The sequence below is a fragment of the Balaenoptera borealis genome (assembly GCF_965194805.1).
Source record: "Balaenoptera borealis genome assembly, chromosome: 10".
NCBI lineage: Eukaryota > Metazoa > Chordata > Mammalia > Artiodactyla > Balaenopteridae > Balaenoptera > Balaenoptera borealis.
In genome coordinates, this window is record NC_138874.1 from 110214993 (window position 1) to 110234923 (window position 19931).

At 49.6% G+C, this 19931-nt stretch overlaps 1 long non-coding RNA gene and 1 pseudogene across 3 annotated transcripts in view; one reads left to right on the forward strand and one right to left on the reverse strand.

The window, feature by feature from the left end:
* Window positions 1-19931, reverse strand: part of LOC309635759 — a 150199-nt gene that overhangs the window by 60203 nt on the left and 70065 nt on the right. The window lies entirely within an intron of this gene.
* LOC309635754 (NADH dehydrogenase [ubiquinone] 1 alpha subcomplex subunit 9, mitochondrial pseudogene) lies at window positions 15036-19730 on the forward strand (annotated as a pseudogene). Its single transcript has one exon. The product of its transcript is annotated as an NADH dehydrogenase [ubiquinone] 1 alpha subcomplex subunit 9, mitochondrial pseudogene (transcript).

The following is a 19931-nucleotide window of genomic DNA, read 5'->3' on the forward strand; positions in this document are numbered from 1 at the left end:
GTTGGTCTGGCATCACCACACACATTGGCTGGTCTCAGAAGGATCCAGAGAGCAGCACAGGTCTGCGGCCCTGGGGTCTGCGTTCCCTCCCTGGTTCTGCAATCCCTGGCCTTGTGGCCTTGGGAAATTGGCCTAAACTGTGCTCAGCCTCAGTTTCCTCATCTGAAAAATGGGAACTACAAAACCTCATGTACAGGATCACAGTAAGGATTGCAAGAGAAAAGGATCTGGGTGCCTGGAACCATCCCAGCAAACCTCAGGGGCTCAATCAATGATTTTTTTTTTAATGTAGGAAATCATTTAATATAAATCTCAGTAATTACTGTAATACATTGAATTTTTAAGTAAAATTTTATTCTGGAATACATTGAGATTTGCTGAAAGGCTGTTTGTCAACACCAAAAAACCAACACTGGTACATTATTATGAGCTAAACTACAGACTCTACTCATATTTCACCAATTCTTTGTTTTAGTTTAATTTTTTATTTTATATTAGGGTATAGTTGATTTACAATTTTGTGTTAGTTTCAGGTGTACAGCAAACTGATTCAGTTATGCATATACATATATCCATTTTTTTTCAGATTCTTTTCCCATACAGGTTATTACAGAATATTGAGTAGCATTCCCTGTGCTATACAGTAGGCCCTTGTTGATCATCTCTTTTGTATATGGTAGTGTGTATATGTTAATCCCAAACTCCTAATTTATCCCTCCCCCCGCATCCTCCCCCTCTGGTAATCATAAGTTTGTTTTCGAAGTCTGTAAGTCTGTTTCTGTTTTGCAAATAAGTACATTTGTTTCATTTTTTTTAGATTCTGCGTATAAGTGATATCATATCAATCAATGACTTTTAAGAGTTCGCCTGCCAGCTGCTGCCCCCACCCCTGGAAGGCCCTTTGGGCATCTGAACTGAGGACCAGAGGACTTCAGGAAAGCAATTCCTCTTTGCTTTAGCTGTTGGCAGACTTTAACGAAAGGAAATTAAATAAAAGCCAATACTGGGACTTTCTTAAATCTTTTCCAAGGCACTTGACCCAGCAGTGGTGCAAATGCAAAGAGCCAGTCCTGCCAAGGCAATGGATGGATGGCAAAGATTAGCTCGAGGGTCCCAGAGACCCGGGGCCTAGGACACACCTCTGCTCCGGGGTCCCCCCAAGGCTGTTCTGAGATGGGGTGAGGGAGACTCAGCTGCGACTGTAGAAGTACTGTGTCACCTGTAATGCCTCCAAAGAGGTGTGGTTCCCAAAGAGGATGCCACAGGACCCGCAGCCCTTGGGGAGCTAACAGGCACACACGCGGTGCCTTCTGGATGACTTGAAAATGTTAAGAAAGCCTTCCTTTGTGCAAAATGTGAAATAATGTAAATGTCCCTTTCAAAGGTTTAAAATGTGTCATGAATTCCATAACTGCGAATCTGCTGGCTAAATGAGTCATCACCTGGGCTTTCTGTACTGCCCATGTCCGCGCCACCAGAGCTCCTGCATAATCACGCCCTGCCCTCCATCCACGCTGCGGGAAATCGGTCTTGAATTATTCATGTTGTGGGTGTCACAGTAGCTTAAAGAGTGGATGCTCTTGCTGAAACATAATCACCCTGACTTGGGAACAAGCAGCTGTGCTCAAACCTGCTCTCGGCACGTGCCAGACACCCCATAAAACACTGTGGGGAGGGGCAGAGGGAGAGGATGGTTGAAATCAGGGATCCCAGGCCAAATCCAGCCCAATTCCTATCTGGAAATAAAGCTGTATTGGGTCATTGATTTAGGTACTGGCTACGGCTTCTTCCACACGACAGCAGCTGAATGGAGTCGCTGAGACAGAAAGGAACAGCCTGCAAAGCCTCAAATATTTACTACCTGGTCCTTTCCAGAAAAAATGGCTGACTCCTGGTTTAAATAAAGTCAAGCACGCTTCTTTCTCGCAGGACTTCTAAGGGGCCTTTAAAGTGTTATTAGACAACGTGAACTGCCACACAAGGGATTTCCCAAACCTATTAGATGGAGAACCTTCTCTTCCCTGGGGCATCGCGCAGGCCTGGGGTCCACGAGCCACACTGGCCACACAGGCCCCACTGTGGCCTGAGCACGGCATCCTGGGGCTGAGGTTAGGAGAGGAGGATGTCGTGATGAGTCCCCCCCAGCGTCTGAGTGACCAACAGGAGTGTTCTGAGATTCCTGAACTTGCCTATCAATCCATCCTGCCTCCCCCGACCATGAACTCGAGGACATCTCTGTCTGTGTCCCCCCAAATGTCAGCTCCACTCACTGTAGCCAGGAGGAAAGTGCAGCCCAAGGCAGGAGAGCGAAGGTCGCCCGCTTGGAATGCTCACAAGCAATGTCCTATGGGAGGAAGCCTAGCTCTCGTGTCAGCCGTCCTGCCCAGGGGTGTTTGCAAAACTGGAACCATTCACAGAGAGCAGCCTGCAAACATGAGTCACTGCTCCCTCAAATAAACAAACCCAGACACCAGCTCTCTCCCTGGAGCATTGCCTGCCCCCCCCCAGGGCCTCAGCCCTGCCTCTCCCAGCCCCCGGGCACTGAGCTGGCAAAGACTGGCAAGTGGAAGCAGCTGCTCCTTCCTCCAGCCTCAGACCTCAGGCACGTCCGGCCACGCACGCCACACCCTGTGCAACCACTGTCCACATCCCCGATGCAGGCCCGGGCAGCGTGGCAGAAGTGCCTACTCGCATCGGGCACAGGATCAGGAAAACCCAACCTCTGCCCCGGAGGGCTCATCAGCCAAGGTGAAAGGAATCATGGAGGAACAGGCAAAGTGCTGTGAAAGAGGGGAAATCCAAGAAGGCTTCCTGGATGGTGTGGCTCCTAAGATGTGCCCAGGGTACTGACCAGGGAGACTCCAAGGGCAGAAAGACATACCCGAGAGCGGGACACACTGCCCAGGGCAGGGAGCAGCAAGCACAGCGTTCTGAGGAGCGCTTTGCTCCACGTCTGCTTGAGGGCAGCCTCGTGCACCTGCAAGAGCCTCGGCTGGGCAGCCTGCTTGGGGGCGGGGCTGGCAAAGGCCCTGACGGCAGGAGGGGAACTGCTGGCAGCAGGGAGGGCTGTTAGGACGCCTGAGCCGGGCAGCAGCATGACCAGAAGTGGCTGCTCATGTGAAACTTCACAACTCAACCCCCAGAGGGTGTAAGTAATCCTAAGGACAGTAAGTGCCCACTGCCATTTGTGCGCACGCCGTGTGCCCGCGAACGAGAAGCACTGTGTGTGCCGCCTCCTTTTATCCTCACGATGCCTTCATGAGGTGGGTGTGACCCTTATCCCTGCTTTCCTAGAGAAGAGCTTCAGGGAGGTTAACTTGCCCAAGGCCACCCAGCCAGGAAGTGGCAGGGACAGATGTTTGAATCCAGACTCTGGACCGCTCTTTCTTAGCCTCTTCCTGGGAGGGAGAAAGAAGACCCAACACGCTGGGCTGTGAGCTGCACTCCAGAGCTGTTGCTGACTCATTTCCTCCAGACGGTCCCACCGAACGCTGCATTAGAGCATCAGGAAGGAGGACCCAGCCAGCCCTGACTGTGGTGGTCTTCCTGGAGCCGCTCCTTGGCCAGGCTGGGGGCCTCCAGGAAGCCACGAATGTCAGCCGGTCTCAATCCCCATGGCCTGGCACAGAGCCCGGCACAAAGTAGGCATTCAGCAAATAATTGTTGAATGAACAAATGGTTGAACAGCTGTTTGTAAATGACTAAAACGCACGCCATGGCAAGCAGCTTTCCTCTTTAATCCACGTTAAAAGACAAAATGAAGCTCTCCAAATACCTGCGTGATCATAATCCGTCTTGAAGTTGAAATATGTTCCCCCAAATTACCCACCATGTCTGATTTCAAAGAACTTGTATTCTTGTAGACTTCAGCTTCAAGATGGAGCATGTCAAATCCTGACAGTCAGGACAAGAGGAGACGTTCAAAAAGACAGCAGCCAACCCCTGCCAGCTCTCCAGGCCCCAGGGAAGACACGGGAGGGGAGACGCTGAGTCTCTCCTCCGGGCTGGTGGGGCTTACACGGTGGCACCAGCTTCTTGGGTTTCCCCATGAGCTGAACATTCTTTCCACTAACCCAGGAATTTGATGCAATAAATCTCATGATTATTGATGGTTCCTCTACTCCAGGTGTGGGCTTATTGGCCAAGGATTAAACATCTTATTCAAGGTGATCTAACTACATTTCTGGAGAGAGAGAAACAGAGGAAGAAGAATGGAGGGCACACAGTCTGTCCCTGGAGGACAGGCTCATGGGGGATTTGGGTTTCAGAAAACAAAAGATCATGTGTTGCCAGAGACCTGCAGCTGCAGGACCCTCGATGGGACCGTTCGGTCCAGCTGTGCTAGCGTGGGTGGGACAGGAAGGGGTTGGGAAACACAGATGAGCCAGTCAGGTGAGACCCCTGCAGAGCAAGATGGCCTGGGTTCAGGTTCTAGCTCTGCCACTTGCTGGCTCTGTGACCTTGAGAAAGTCACTTAACCTCATGTGTAAAATGGGAATAACAATAAAACCCACCTTGCAATGTTGTTGTGAGGATTATAAGTAATTATACATAAATGGCCATTTTTGTGCCTCGTTTATCATAAAGGCTACTGCCCCATCTCTCCTTCCATCATCTCTGCTGAAGTTTCCTCTTATTAAAGAAGAAAAAAATACATGTACATGTCCAATAATACCTGGGCCAGGGACTTTGTGTAGTGTCTCAGGCTGTCAAAGAGACTTAAGTGGAGCTGGCAGGAACTCTCCACGGAGGACACTCACCTCCACACTCCAGGGATGTGCTTTGCACTGGAGTTTATTCTAAGCCACGCAGATTCTACTCAGACCACCCATTTTGCCCCCCATTCTGTCAACAAAGGTTGGGGGGGTTCACACAATGGCCAGGCCCAGTGCTGGGACACAGGGACACTCTGACCTGCTCTCCACCCCCAGGGGCTCACAGCCACGTGGGTTCTGGACGTTGGGACCATCCTGGGACTGGAACGATGTCCAGGGTCTCAGAGGGCTTTAAGCCCATTCCTGCCAATGGCAATGCTTCCTCCACAAAGAGATTGCCATCCAGTCCTAATAAAATCCCTCCAAACCCAGAATTTTAATAAGCAGATAAACAGGTGGTATCGTGCTTCTTTTAAAATACATATAAATAATGCTCCCTGAGCAAAGATGCTATGCATCCCCAATAATCCTGCATCATCCCTCCCCTCCCCCTGAGCCAGCTGGGGCTCTGGGTTCAGCGATCTGGGGGTGTACCTGATGCCATGCCAAGAGCATCTCAAAATACTGACACATCTGCTCCCCATGACAACCTGGGAGAAGGGGGGGCCGTGAGCACCCTCCTTTTGCGGATGAGGAAACTGAGACATGGAAAAGTGAAGAGACTTGCCCAAGGCCAAGCCAGGCCCTACCCTGACTTCTCTCTCCAGAGGGGCCAGGCTACTGACGCTGGCAAAGAAGAGGTCCACCATGCCATGGCCAGAAGGGCCAAGTCCACATCTATCTGCAGAGTCCCTCAGAAAAGGGCGTCTGTCTCTCACGCCTCCCCTCTGTGATCCTGAGTCTATCCTGCTTGACAGTGCAGGGTCCTTGCCCCTCAAGAGCTGACTGGGAAAATAGGGTCCGGTGTTCTGGACAGTGAGAGGGTCTGGGGCTTGAAAGGGAACAAGGAACAAGGCCTCCTCCTCTCAGGATACAGGAGTTAGCGAACACCAATACGGGATGCCTAGTGAAATTTGCATTTCAGATAACAAATTTTTAACATAAGTAGTCACATGCAGTATCGGGGATATACTTATACTAAGAAAGTATTCGTAGTTGATCTGAAATGCAAAGGTAACCGTGTGTCCTCTATTTTTGCTGGCAGCCCTACCCCTCATCTCCCACTACTCTCAATAGTGCTGGTGCAAGCTCAGGATGGGGTCTGGGGCCCAAAATCACACCTCTTCCTACTCTAGGTTATGGTGACAGAATATAATCACATAGGGTGATCGGCAGGGATGAAAGTCGTGGCTTTATGAATATCATCATCAGATTGGAGAATGTGCCCTGGATTTGGAGCAGAGTGACCCGGGTTGATGGCGGCTCCCATCCCCGGCGGTGTGACCCAGCCATATCCCTTAATGTCCGAGCCTTGGTTTCCTTTCCTGCAACTTGGGGCTAATAATGAACCTGCCCTACCTGCTCCCAGAACCGCTGGGTGGATGGACCCTCCGTGACATGCACAAGTGCTCCAGTGAAGCTGAAGTCCTAGCGGGTCCTACTGGGTTATAATTTATTCGTGTCACTTTAATAACAATAAATGAACGGGTTGATTCATTTCCTGACTCCAAGGTGCTGCCCTCGCTTTCTCTACCAGCCTAGTTTTCTGCCTGAACACAGAGTTCATGCAAACGCTATATTCTGGAGGTGGTTAAAGAGGAAGCGAAGCCGTAGCAAATTCGATTTATGTTTCTAATTCCATTTGAAACGACTTTGGCAGTAAATAAACCACTCTCTCTGATTCTCTTAAATCAGCATATTTCAGCAGCAAAGTGACATGCTGGAATCAGCAGTGTGCTCCATCTCACTCTGTTGGCCCACGTGTGTCCACAGTGAAGGGACACTGAGGTCCGGCCCAGTGCCAGGCTGCCGGCCTCTGCAAGCATCAAGACACTGCCAACCGCTTTGGTCCCTGGCTCCGAGGGGCAGTAACTCTCCCCAGCGCGAGGCCTGGTGACCTGCTGGGGTCGCCTCTCTCGGTTCCTCTCTGGTTGCAGGGCGCCCAAGGAGGTTTCACTGTGTTGAGTCTGTGAATTGATGTAGGGTGTTCAAGAGGGATGGGGAGGTTTGGGCGGAGATGCCAGCCGAGGCAGGATTCCAGGACTGGCATGCGAACCAAGGGCCCTGCCCTTTAGCCTGAAGCAATTACCCGGGGATTCTTGCTGGGTCAGGGATACTGTGAGTTCATGAGCACAGCTAAGCATTGGGCCCTGGAGTCATCCGGGATCAGCCCCCCACTAATCAGAGAGGCTGGGGAGTGCCTGAGCCCGGGATCCCCATTCACTCGCCTGGGTAATGGGGATGATTCTGTTGTCCACCGCTAAGCTGCCATGAAAATGACCTCATAGCATCTGTCATCCATCACCGACTAAAGCACTTAGCACAGGGCCTGGCAGCTGTCAGCTCAACACAACAGATAGAGAGGGCTTCTTACCAGTGGGCAGACACCCTGGGAGCTCAGAGAAGCTACGCACATGTGCACACACACCCTGACACCTAGAGACCCACAGACACACACACACACACACACACACACACACGCGGACACTCAGAGGGTTTGAGGTGAGGCCCTGGCACGTGGACGTTTAGCAGGCAGCCCAGGTGACTCCAATCACAAGGAAGCCTGAGGCACCACACTAAGGGAAACCGGGGCTCCCCAGCCCTCGGCAGTGTCAGAAACACCTGGAGAGCTTGTTACACTGCAGCCGGGGCCCCAGGGTCTGCGTCTCTAACAAGGCGCCAGGCGATACTGAGGCTGCTGGGCAGGGATCCCCCCTTTAGTGGGGGAATCACTGCAACTGTCCAGGGACATGCAGAGCTCTTTGAAGAGAGGCCAGAGGCTGTGATGTTTCGGGGAGGGAAGCAGACATCGGCCACCAGGAGCTCCTCCACCTCCTGTACACCTCCAGCCAGCGTCCACAGGTCCCTCCGATCCAGCAGGTCCAAAATGATCCAGAAGCAGGGGGGCATCTCTCACGCCTCCGTCCTCCTCAGCCCTGCCCCGGACTGCTCCCCAAGTGGATCTATTCCAGCAACTAGTGCTGTGTGGTCTAAAGCAATCATTTTATCGTATTCATGGATTGAATTCTACAGGCCGGGATTTCAGGCAGGGCATCCGGACAGCTTGTCTCTGCTCCACAGTGTCTGGAGCCGTAGCTGGGAAGACTCAGGACTGGAGTCTGGAATCATCCTGCGGCATCTTCACTCGCGTATCTGGCAGTTGATGCTAATAGCAGCTGGGGCCTCAGCTGCGTCTGTTGGACAGAACCCAACATGTACACGTGGCCTCTTCACGTGGCCTGGGCTTCCTCGCAGCATGGCAGCCTCAGGGCAGTCAGAGTTTTCTAGAGATGTCAGGGCTCCCCAGAGAACCTCGCTCTGTTACTTCCACCGCGTGCCGGCACCTAGAAGATCAGCCCAATTCAGGGGCAGGGGTATCAACGCCAGCTCTCCATGGGAAGAGTGCCATAGGACTCACAGACATGTTTCAAACCCACCCACCAAGTGTCTCCAGGGACTTCCCTGGCGGTCCAGTGGTTAGGACTCCGCACTTCCACTGCAGGGGGCACAGTTTCGATCCCCGGTCGGGGAACTAAGATCCCGCAAGCAAGCCGTGCAGCACGGCCAAAAATAATAAAATAAAATGTGTCTCCAGAAGGCACTCTCTCCTTCACCCCCCAGCCTCCACCTTGGTCTGGGGTCTCCCTGTCTCCCATCAGGGCTTTTTTTTTTTTTTTTTTTTTTTTTTTATTTATTTTTGGCTGTGTTGGGTCTTCGTTTCTGTGCGAGGGCTTTCTCCAGTTGCGGCAAGCGGGGGCCACTCTTCATCGCAGTGCGCAGGCCTCTCACTATCGCGGCCTCTCCTGTTGTGGAGCACAGGCTCCAGACGCGCAGGCTCAGTAGTTGTGGCTCATGGGCCTAGTTGCTCCGCGGCATGTGGGATCTTCCCAGACCAGGGCTCGAACCCGTGTCCTCTGCATTGGCAGGCAGATTCTCAACCACTGCGCCACCAGGGAAGCCCACCATCAGGGCTTTTGAAACATCTTCGTTGTTGGTCTCCCCACCTCCAGCCTTGCCCTCCAGGCCAGCCATCACCAGCAGGGATGTCCATAACAAAAACAGATCCAGTTGCTTCCTACCTGGTCTCCTCTGGCAGAGCCAGTGGCCTGACTCGCAGCATTCCTTTCTCCCAGCCTCATGGCCTCCCGGTCTCTGCTCTAGTCACGTTGCATTCCAAACCTTCCACTCGCCTTCCTGCTCTGCCACCTTCACACAAGCTGGTTTCTCTACAGGGAAATGCCCCTTCTTCCCCTATGCGGATCCTAGCAAACTCCTATTCATCCTTCAAAACCCAGCTCCAACCTCACATCCTCTGTGATGCCGTCTCCAACCCATTTATGATTATAATTGGGTGCAGACCAAAGGTTCCCAGTCTTAGCTGCACATTGGAATCACCCGGGGAGCTTTGACATATATTGATAGCTGGCTGCCACCGCCAGACATTCTGATTTAGTGGACTGGGTGCAGCCTGAGCATGGGGGCTTTTAAAACTCCCCAGAAGATTCTAGGGTGCAGCTAAGGTTAAGAACTGCTTGTATAGACCAATGGCTCACAATATGGCTGCACATGAAAATCATGTGGGGATTTTTAAAAGCATGCCTTTTCCCCAGGGCCCTACCTCAAAGCTATCAAATCAGAATCTATAGGGGTAGGGCCCAGACAACACAATGGGTCCTTTATGAAACCTCCCCAGATGATCATGTAGCCAGGGTGGAGACACACGGGGGGGCAGGTTCTAGCTCTCATTCAAAACATGACATCATGGGGCATGCTCAAAACCTCAATCTAATTTTCAATTTATAAGATGATCTTTATCCTAGAAGTGCACAAGGTCACAAGTCTGTTGAGTTTTTATAGAACACATCACGAGGCACTTTCCAATTTCAAAACCAATAAATGAATGCAAAATATGAATACTTTAAATATCAATTTCATGCACATAATAGATCCTCAATAAATATTCATTGAATGAATTAATCAGTCAATCAATCAATACAGTCCCAGTTTTATAGCTGCCCAAAACACTTCTACACCCCTCCCTGAGGGCAGGCCTGGGACCCCAGCCCCCAAGCAAGGACATTTGATGAATGAAGCAATGACTCTGCACACAAAGCAAAAGGGCCCTGAACGTTCATGGCTGTCTCTCTATTTTCTAGGTGTGCCATGAATTACTAGATGAACAGGGGAAATGCAAATATGTCATTTTTGTTGAAAGGATGACAATGTTACAATTTAATTATGGAAAAATTATTGGTTATTGTGCTTTTTTAGAGGCCTGGGGAGAAGCCCAGACATGGCTTTTCAACTTGACAGGAAGCCGAAGGCTCAAAGCCCAGACATGCATGGAGTCAGGTCAGGTGCCCAGCGCTGCTCCGTGCACTGTCCCCCACAATGCGGTGGCTCAGCCTTTCCTAAGCAGCCCTCACTGGGGCCGTGGCCTCTGCTCCATGGCTGGTGGAGGGTGGATGGTGGAACCGTGGCCTGTGCAGCTCCCCTGTCTTGTGACCTCAGCTGATTTGGCCCCTTAATGGTAAGAATATTCTTCCCCAAAGCCCCCCACCAGCATGGAGCTGCAGCCCAGTGGTAAAGAGGAAGGGATCTCAATCAGACATCCAGGGTTCCAGTGCCTGGTCCACCACCTATTAACTGTGTGACTAGGGCAAATCACTGAGCCTCTCTGAGCCCCAGTTTCCCCGCCTATACAACAACATCGATGTAGTACCCGCCCCAAAGGTCACTATGAGATGAAGATGGAGTGATGTCTACAGAGCCTGAACACCAGGCCTGGTGTGGAAAAAGGGATCGGGATTTGACAGGTGACAGCACAGAGGCTGAGCCCTCAGATTCCAGGCTGCCTCTTAGTCACTGTGCCACTTGGAGCAAGTCGCTTACTGTGGTAAGACTCAGTTTTTGCATCAGTAAAATGGGCCCAAGAGCAGAAATCATCACAAGATCATTGAGATGTGCTAGTGCCATGAAGGACAAATCATGGTCACTGGCTTGTGCTGAACACTCAGTATTAGCTGTCAGAATTATTTCCACTTTTTTAGTACTACGGTTATTAATAACTGCCATTTATTATAATAATAAGGAGCCGACTCTTCTCCCGGCAAGGGTATGGTCATGGTTTGTGTGCTGACAGCACCCCAGAGACTTACAAAAAGCACTCTCCCCACCAACGCAGGCCCCACCAGAACTCTGGTGTAACTGTTTTCCAATCAGGGGAAAAACATGGTTCACAGGAGGTGGACAGAGAGGGGAGTTGCATGTCACAGGCCTGTGTCTGCCCTTGCATAACCTGCCGCCACCAAGGCTGGAGGGAAGGACAAATTCAGGTCCCCATGTGGGATGACAGGCCCTTTTCCCACTTATAACCTGGGCCACCTCAGCAACCAAACATCTCATTGCACCAAGCCTAGAGGGAGAGTGAGAGTTCGCATGCAGCCTCCCTCTGGAACCATCCCAGGCCCCGCCTTCTCTTCCCATGCCCCAGAAGCAACCTGTGGGCCAGGTGGGAACATGTGCCCAGGACAAGGTCTAAGTCAGGGTGACGCAGACCAGGCCAGCTCCAGCCCTGCCTGGACACAAGACCCCTTCCCAAATGCACACACGAGTCCTGGTACAGGTAAGAGAAAGGAAGACAGAACATTCTTTGGCAAAGTGTGGCATCCTCGGGACTTCCCTGGCAGTCCAGTAGTTAGGACTCTGCGCTTCCATTGCAGGGCCACGGGTTTGATCCCTGGTCGGGGAACTAAGATCCCGCAAGCCACATGGTGTGGCCAAAAAAAAATAAAAGTGTGGCATCCTCCACCAACCTGTGTGCACCCAGGTGGCAATGTCCTTGAACAAAGGCCAGAGGGCCACCTTCTCCCAGTCTACTGTGTGGACAAGATCAGCCTTTATCTGCAGTCAGGACCATGGGGCAGTGCAGCTGTTCAGCAAATCATGACTTTCCTGAAGCAGCCAAGGCCAGCTTCCCCAGACCTCCAGGCAGCCACGTGGCATCTCAGAGCACACAACCCAGAAGGAGCACGGGAAGGAGAACAGTTAGCAGCACGTGTCCGAAGACATGGGCTCCATGTGGGCTGCACGTGGCCCACCGCGGTGACTCTGATGGCTTCGCCTCCCTCTGCCTGTGAGACGCGGATAAGGTAATTAATGCTGGACCCCTCCATGTGCAGTGAAAATAAACGTGCCCGTGCAAACTCTAGAGTGCTAGTGATCACTGCCGGCCCTCCCGCTGGCCCTGGGGGAGCCCCAGCGGAGGAGGGTAAACTTGAACCTGGGCTCCTGGGAGCAGTAACTCAGAGCAGCTCTCCGAAAATGTGAAATTTCTGCGGTATCTCTGTTTGATCTTCAGAGTTCATGCAGACTCTTATGTTTAATTCATAATATCTTTGTTTCAGTAAAATGGTGTTTTAAATTGGTTTCCGTCTGGTAGATTGATGTACCTGGTAAATCGATGCTCCAGAAAGTTGTGACTGGGGAGGTGAACCCCACCCCCGTGCTGCCAGCAAAGGCTGCTCGGCACCGAGAGATGAAACCCCCGGACGCCTCCCAGCAGGCTCATTTGGGTGTCCCTCCCACCCACCCCAGTGCCCTGAGGAGTCAGGGGCTGCCTCTGGCGTGTGGTCCCCACAGCCCTACCCCAGATGGGCCTGGCTGCATGTGGGTGAAACTCTGAACAGCTTCTCACTGAGTTAACCTGGAAACCTGGCCTCCTGGCCCAGCCTGTGGGAAACAGCTTTGTGAGGCTCATCCGGGCACGGGGTCTAGGAGACACTCAAGTCCAGCTCGCCTTCTCCAGAAAAGGAAGCCGAGGTTACCACGGCTGTGCCACTTCTGCCTCTCCTTGCGGGTGATCCCATTAAGTCTGAGCCACAGCCTGGCTGGGAGCCCGGGAGAGCGAGTCTCATGCGAGGTTATGGGAAAGGGGAGGCTGGCTTCAAGTTGTGGGGAGGGCTCCCCCAGTCCTTGTCGCCCCCTCTCCAGGTCCCAGGCCCAGATGCACCGGAAGAACTGCACTGGCCCCCACGGCAGTGGTGCGATGGTGCCTGCTGGGCTGCTGGCAGAAGTCTGAGAGGGCAAGGTTACCCAGAATGCCCTCCTCCTGCTGCTGGTACAACGTCTCCTGTCTTTCAAAAGCTTAGATTTGGGACCCAGGCAAACTGGGCTCAGATCCCAGCATGTGGCCTTGGGCTTGGCCATCCAGTCTCTGTCTGGGAGGAGCTCAGGGGAAATCACCAGCTCCCTGGATTGGACCCAGTTTCCATCCCTGGTCAGGGAACTAGATCCCACATGCCGCAACTAAAAAGATCCCACACGCGGCAACCAAGATCCCGCGTGCCGCAACTAAGACCCAGCCAAATAAATAAAAATAAATATTTTTTGAAAAGATAGTAGTATTCAAATTTTGAGATGGCAGCAAAAGAGCATTAAACCAAGCGCGGGCCCTTCTGAGCCTGCCTCTGCTGTGAAATGGGCAGAACGCGCTTGCACTTGCCTGCCTGAGGGTGGGGGAGGACCACACGCAAGGGAGGTGGTAGAAATGCGTTGTCAACGGTGACTCCCGAGCCCACTGGGGATGTCAAGCCCCCTGGAGAGAGGCAGGCGGGCACCCTGAGCACAGCCAGCATCTGGGCAGAGCTGCAGGAACAGGGGTCTCCGGCCGGGAGCGGACAGCAGGGAGCTGATTTTGGTTCTAGATGAGCTTGGATGACACAAAATCCATTTCCTTCCAGAGTCTGAACTGTTTTTAGTCACCCAGCGAGCTCGGTGCCGTACCACGTTTCTCCCGGTGGCTGTCAGGCAGTAAACCAAACATCGCTGTCTGCAGCCTGGCTGCGTGTGCCCAGAGGTCAACAGCAGCTTGCTCTCAGAGCCTCTGCCAACAGAAGGTGGGTTTTGCTGCACGTGCTGGGACCACCGGCCGCCCGCACCTGCAGACCTTGGAACCAGCATCCGACAATGGATGTCTGGTGACAGCTCTTCTGCCCAGCTGTTCCATCCTTGGTCACCCATTTCCCCTGAACGAGCCAGTCCCCTCGCATCAGAGCTCAGCTGAGCAGTGAGGACACAGCGGAGAGCCTTTGCCTGTGTCGGCTGAATCGTCATGTATTCTCACCTAGGAAGGCGATATCACACTCTCCTCTCTTCTCTCCAGGAAGCAGACAGGCCCCGTGGGCACAGGTGCTGGGCTCAGATGGCACAGCACGGGGGGTCTGAGCTGTGCCATGGATCCGTCCAGCTCAACAGGAGACCGACATCCAGAGGTCCCAGGCCCTCCACCCCCAGCCACGGAGCCTGGATCCATCCACGACACAGGGGGCAGCCACCAAACCTCGTGCACGTTTCCTGAACTGTAAACTGGGAGCTACAATGACCACACGGACACCGCACAGCCTCCCAGCCCCCGGGAAAGGGAGTGTCCTGACCCCGCTTCTCGTGGAGGCACCTGAGGCTTAGAAAAGTTAAGTGACCAAAATCTTATTGTCTCAGGCTTACACACGGGGAAATCGAGGCTTGGAGAGGTTAAGCAAGCTGAGGTCACCCCCACGTCTGGGGAATGCCTAAGTCCACGTCCAGCCTGGAGTAAGTGTCGGGAACACGTGAGCTCACCCGTGTGACGGGGCATCGTAGCTTTTACTGCGGGACACCAAGGTAGGCGGCTGCCGCTCGCTTTAGACACAGAGGGTGTCTCGTGGGCCACAGTTATGGAAAAAAGGGCAACTCGGGGTGAGGAAGTCCAGCCTGCCCGCCTGCAGTGCCCCCCCCGTGCCCAGCCAGACTGAGACAGCAGAGCCATTCAGTCTGTGTGATGGAGGGAGAGAGGGAGGGGTGGATGAAGCAGATACTACACACCCCTGTGCTCTCCCTCCTTCTCTCCCAGCCCCAGAGCGGGCGGAGCTCAGACTTTGCTCCTCCCTCTACCCTCTCTCGGGAGGTTGGTCGTCCTCTGGGTCCCCAGCCTCCCTGGCTGTGACGCTGGTACCCAGGCCTGCATTTCTACCCTCCAGCTAGAAAGTGGCCTCCAGCCACGCCTCACCTCAGCCTCCACACATCCGGGAGGCATTCTCCCCTCTGCCCTGTCCAGCTCTCCCCCAGCACACACACACACACACACACACACACACACACACACACACACACACACACACGTCTCTGTTTCTATGTTGGCCCCTCTGACAATTTGATGCCTCCTTCTCCCTCCGGCCCACAAGTTTTGCCCATCCTTCTGTCCCAGACTCTCTCAAGCCTCATGTCCTTCTCTCTCATGATGCCGTAGTCTGGGCTTCAGAATCACAAGCATCCTAATTCCAGCTCAGGCTTTACACCCCCAGCTCTGAGCCCCAGCTCCCTGTCTGATGATGGTGCATCCTTCCTACATCAGAGGGTGGTAGGGTATGTGCGTAAGTGCTTGGCCTGTTGGGGCCCCAATGGCCTGACTACTCCGAACCTATTCACACCAATGTAAAACCAGTCAACATGCTGGACCTCCCAGGACCCCTCCCACAATGGGGAGAAGACTCTGGGGGAAATGTCAGGATTTACTAGGAATTCTAGAAAAAATAATAATAAAATGGAGAAAATGTATAAATTATATGAGTCTTAGAATAACTTTCCCCAGTGCTAAAGGAATATATAAATCTTCAGGTTGATGGGGCCCACTGTCCAAGCAGAAATCCAAGCAGAATGACTGCGCTAGAGGCAAAGAAACCCTCACGACCTGCAGACGTTCACCACCCCAGTTCTCCCTTCACAGAGAACACCCAGAGCACAGAAGGCAAGAACCAGGGTGAGAAAACAGATTCAAAGAACGGAAGGAACTTCTAAAAGATGAATGTCCTTAGAGAAATTCAAGAAGATAATGTGGCCCTAAAAAGAGAACAGGTTGTGCTTAAAACGGAGCAGTTAGAGATCAAGAAAGAGTTCGTAGATTTATGGTTACCAGGGGGGAAGGCTGGGGGAAGGGATCGTTAGGGAGTTTGGGATTGACATGTACACTCTGCTGTATTTAAAATGGATAACCGACAAGGACCTATTGTATAGCACAGGGAACTCTGCTCAATATTATATAACAACCTAAATGGGAAAAGAATTTGAAAAAGAACAGATACATGTATATGTATAACCGGATCACTTTGCTGTACACCTGAAACTAACACAACATTGTTAATCAACTCTACTCCAATATAAAATAAAAAGTTAAAAAAAAAAAAAGTTCTTAGAAATGCCATTGCTAGAACAAAAAAAACCTGAAGTTCAGGAAATCTCTCAGAATGTGTATCAAGAAGACAGAGGACAATATGAGAGAAAATATATGAGACGCATAAGATCAACCTAAAAAGATCAACCTATTAAGAATTCTAGGAAAAAACAAAAGGAAGAAAATATATAAATTATACAAATGATAGAATAACATCCCCAAGCACGGAAGGAACATGCACATCTTCAGGTCAATAGAACACACCAGGTACCAGGAAGAATGAATGAAAAAAGACCCACTCCCGGACACATTCTCCCGAAAACTGGAACTCCAGGAGGAACAAGAAGATTCTAAAAGCTTCCAGACAAGAAAAACAGATTATCTGCAAAGGAATTATAATCACCTTTGACATGTGACTTCTCATCAGCAACACTGGAAACTGGAAGACAACAGATACCCCAGAGTCCTTATTAAAGAAATAAAATTCTAAACTTATAATGCTAACTCTTCTTTTAAAAACTAATAAGTGTAGGGACAACATAAATCTTTTGAGACATAAAAATACTTAGAAAATTTACATCCCAAATATTCTTTTTTGAAAAACGTTCTCTCAGAATATTCTCCAGCAAATAAAAAAGTAATCCACGGAATTTTTTAAAATGGGAATCCTAAAACAGAATAGACTTAGCTTTGCATTTGGGGCTCTTCAAAATTCCAATCACGCATGCCAAACTACATAGTCATTAAAAGTTTAGCTTACTGTATTTTATTCCAGCAAAATATCTTTATCTATGGCAAATTCATTTCTCTACCCACCCATATACTGTCTAGATAATATTTCCCAGGTATAACATCAGCCACCAATTCTTTGCTCAGCTAGAAAGGATTGGCTCTCAACCTGGAATATAGACTTCCCTGCATCCCCAGGTCTTCAATAGCTTTTAAAAAATATGTACTGTTTTATTCGGTCATTTCTTAGTATTTCCTCAAGAGAGATAGGCTATTACCATTTTCTACATCCTAATAAATGTGAGACTCAAATTTTATTCATTTTCAATTCCAAACTGTCATATTCATGTACAAAAAGTGGCGCTATCACTGTTCACATGTTGACTTCACTAGGAAAACTATACAAATAGTTAAAATAATGCAAGTTTTATTTCAGTGTCATAAGATTCCTCAAATAGAAAAATCAACTAATTCCAATAATGTTTCCTTTTTTTTTCATCCAAGTCATGGACTCGGAAAAAAGCTTTTGGAAGTTTTCTTTATTAATTGAGCATCATCTGAAACTATTATGAATACTATTGTGCAATTGACATTAAGCTAAATAGTACTTGTTTTTGCAATGATAATACAAATATAGTTTTTGGTGGAGCACACTGTCATGGTAAAAAAAAAAAATCCTTACTAAATTAAGAAACCTATGAAGCAGAAATTTACTTGGAATTGTTGATGGTACACATATAATTCATATTGGATCCAAATAAGCTGGTATTCTACCAATATAAGTAAAAGCTGTAGTTGCCAACATTTTGTTACAACACTGATGAAGTTTAAAAAAGAAAAAGAAAAAACATGCTTCAGCATGGCTTAATGTGGTTTGTCTCTGCTACCTGCCATCTATCAGATTTTAGAATACTTGGAACTTTTGAAGTCAGTCTCAGTGCCCTACAACAATATTGAACTTTTTTGTAAATGAGTTCTCTAAATTTTGGATACATGTTGTTCAAAAAAATTAGAAAACCTTGATGATTTAACACTTGGATTTTTAGTTTCTGAAGCTCTGAAAGAATTACATTAATTGAAAACAAAGCTTGCAAATAAAAAGACATTGGAATTTATCCCTAAAAAAGTACGGGGGAAAGGGAATACATTAATTAATGAGAGCTCAATATTGAAATTCTATAAGGGTACTTCAGAATATCTTGACTTGTAAGAAGAATCTTTTGATGGAGCTTCTATTTTTAATTCGAAGAAATTACATTCTGTCCCAGAAGGGCAGGAGATTGAAAAAGCCTACCATCTTGCAGCATCTAAATTTAATGAAGCATTCAAAAGAAGCATAAAGACAATTTGATGAGTTTTGTCTTGTAAAGATATTTGCTGAAGAAAACTATTCTGGAAAGAGGCAAAAAGGCAGTACCTGGGAGCCGAAGTCGGCCGAGCGCCGGCGGCAGGGGATTGTGGGAAAAGATGGCGGCCACCATTCACCCCCGAGTTGTCCGGGTCCTGCCAATGTCACGTCGCATGGGGTCACAAGTGATCGTCCCCTACCAGGGTGAGCCATATGATACCATGCACCTTCGCCCCATGGGTGACCTGGGCCAGATTATCCTTCTGGAATGGAAAGGGAGAGACAAGGACTCCATCCTAAGCGCTGTAGAGCACAGCAACGTGGTCATCAATCTCGTTGGGCGAGAATGGGAAACCAAAAACTGATTTTTAGGATGTTTTTGTAAAGATTCCCCAAGCAATCGCTCAAGTGTCCAAGCAAGTTGGAGTTGAAAATTTTATTCACGTTTCACATCTGAATGCCGATATTAAAAGCCCTTCTAAATATCTGAGAAATAAGGCTGCTGGAGAGAAAGAAGTGAGAGACACATTTCCAGAAGCTACCATCATAAAGCCATCGGACATCTTTGGAAGAGAGAACAGATTCCTCAATTATTTTGCAAGAATTCAATGGTTTGGTGTTGTCCCTCTTATTTCCTTGGGCAAGAAGACAGTGAAACAACCAATATATATTGTGGATGTCACCAAAGGAATTGTTAATGCAGTTAAGGATCCAGATGCCAGAGGGAAAACTTTTGCCTTTGTTGGGCCCAGTTGGTACGTCCTCTTTGACCTGGTGCAGTACATCTTTGCCATGGCTCACAGACCCTTCCTGGCATACCCTTTGCCACATTTTGCATATCGATGGCTAGGTCGACTCTTTGAAATGAGTCCGTTTGAGCCCTGGACCACAAGGGATAAAGTGGAGCGAGTTCACATCACAGACATGACCCTGCCTCACCTGCCCGGCTTGGAAGGCCTAGGTATTCAGGCCACGCCCCTGGAGCTCAAGGCCATCGAGGTGCTGCGGCGTCACCGCACTCACCGCTGGCTGTCTTCTGAGATTGAAGATGTGAAGCCAGCCAAGATAGTCCCTGTTTAGTGGCCCCTGAGCTGCCCTTGGTTTTTGGTGTCATTCAGGTCACTAGCAACCAGGCCACCTTCGGCAGAGAATCCTGTACATAGTGCATAAGAGCCCCTATTAAAACATCTGAGATCAAAAAAAAAAAAGACAGTATCTGGTAAAATAGTTAGGCGGAAAGATTTTCACATTTTAATGCCAAAAAGTAGCATTGAGAACATCCTTCATTTTTCCCAAGCCCACTAGGTACCCTAACACCTATAGAGAGAATATTTTCCCAATTAAGAATATTATAGTCTATAACAAAGAGTAGATTAAAGGTGTCAATAATTTCAAATTTACTAACCACAAAATATCTCTTTGAAGAATATTTATGGGAAATTTTGTGGAAAAAATAATTAAAGTGATGAGGCCATATCAGGAAAAAAATTGAATACCATTGACATTATGTTAGAGACAGACACGCCTTAAGAAACTGATTAAAGTACACTATTCTGCTTTTTTATTATTTATATTCAGATAATCAATATAAAGAACTGTTTTGTTTTGGTTTTTAATTTTATTTACTTATTGATTGATTGATTGGCTGTGTTGGGTCTTCTTTGCTGCACGCGGGCTTTGTCTAGTTGCGGCAAGCGGGGGCTACTCTTCATTGCAGTGCTCGGGCTTCTCATTGCGGTGGCTTCTCCTGTTGTGGAGCACGGGCTCTAAGTGTGTGGGCTTCAGTAGTTGCAGCACGCAGGCTCAGTAGTTGTGGCTCGCAGGCTCTAGAGCA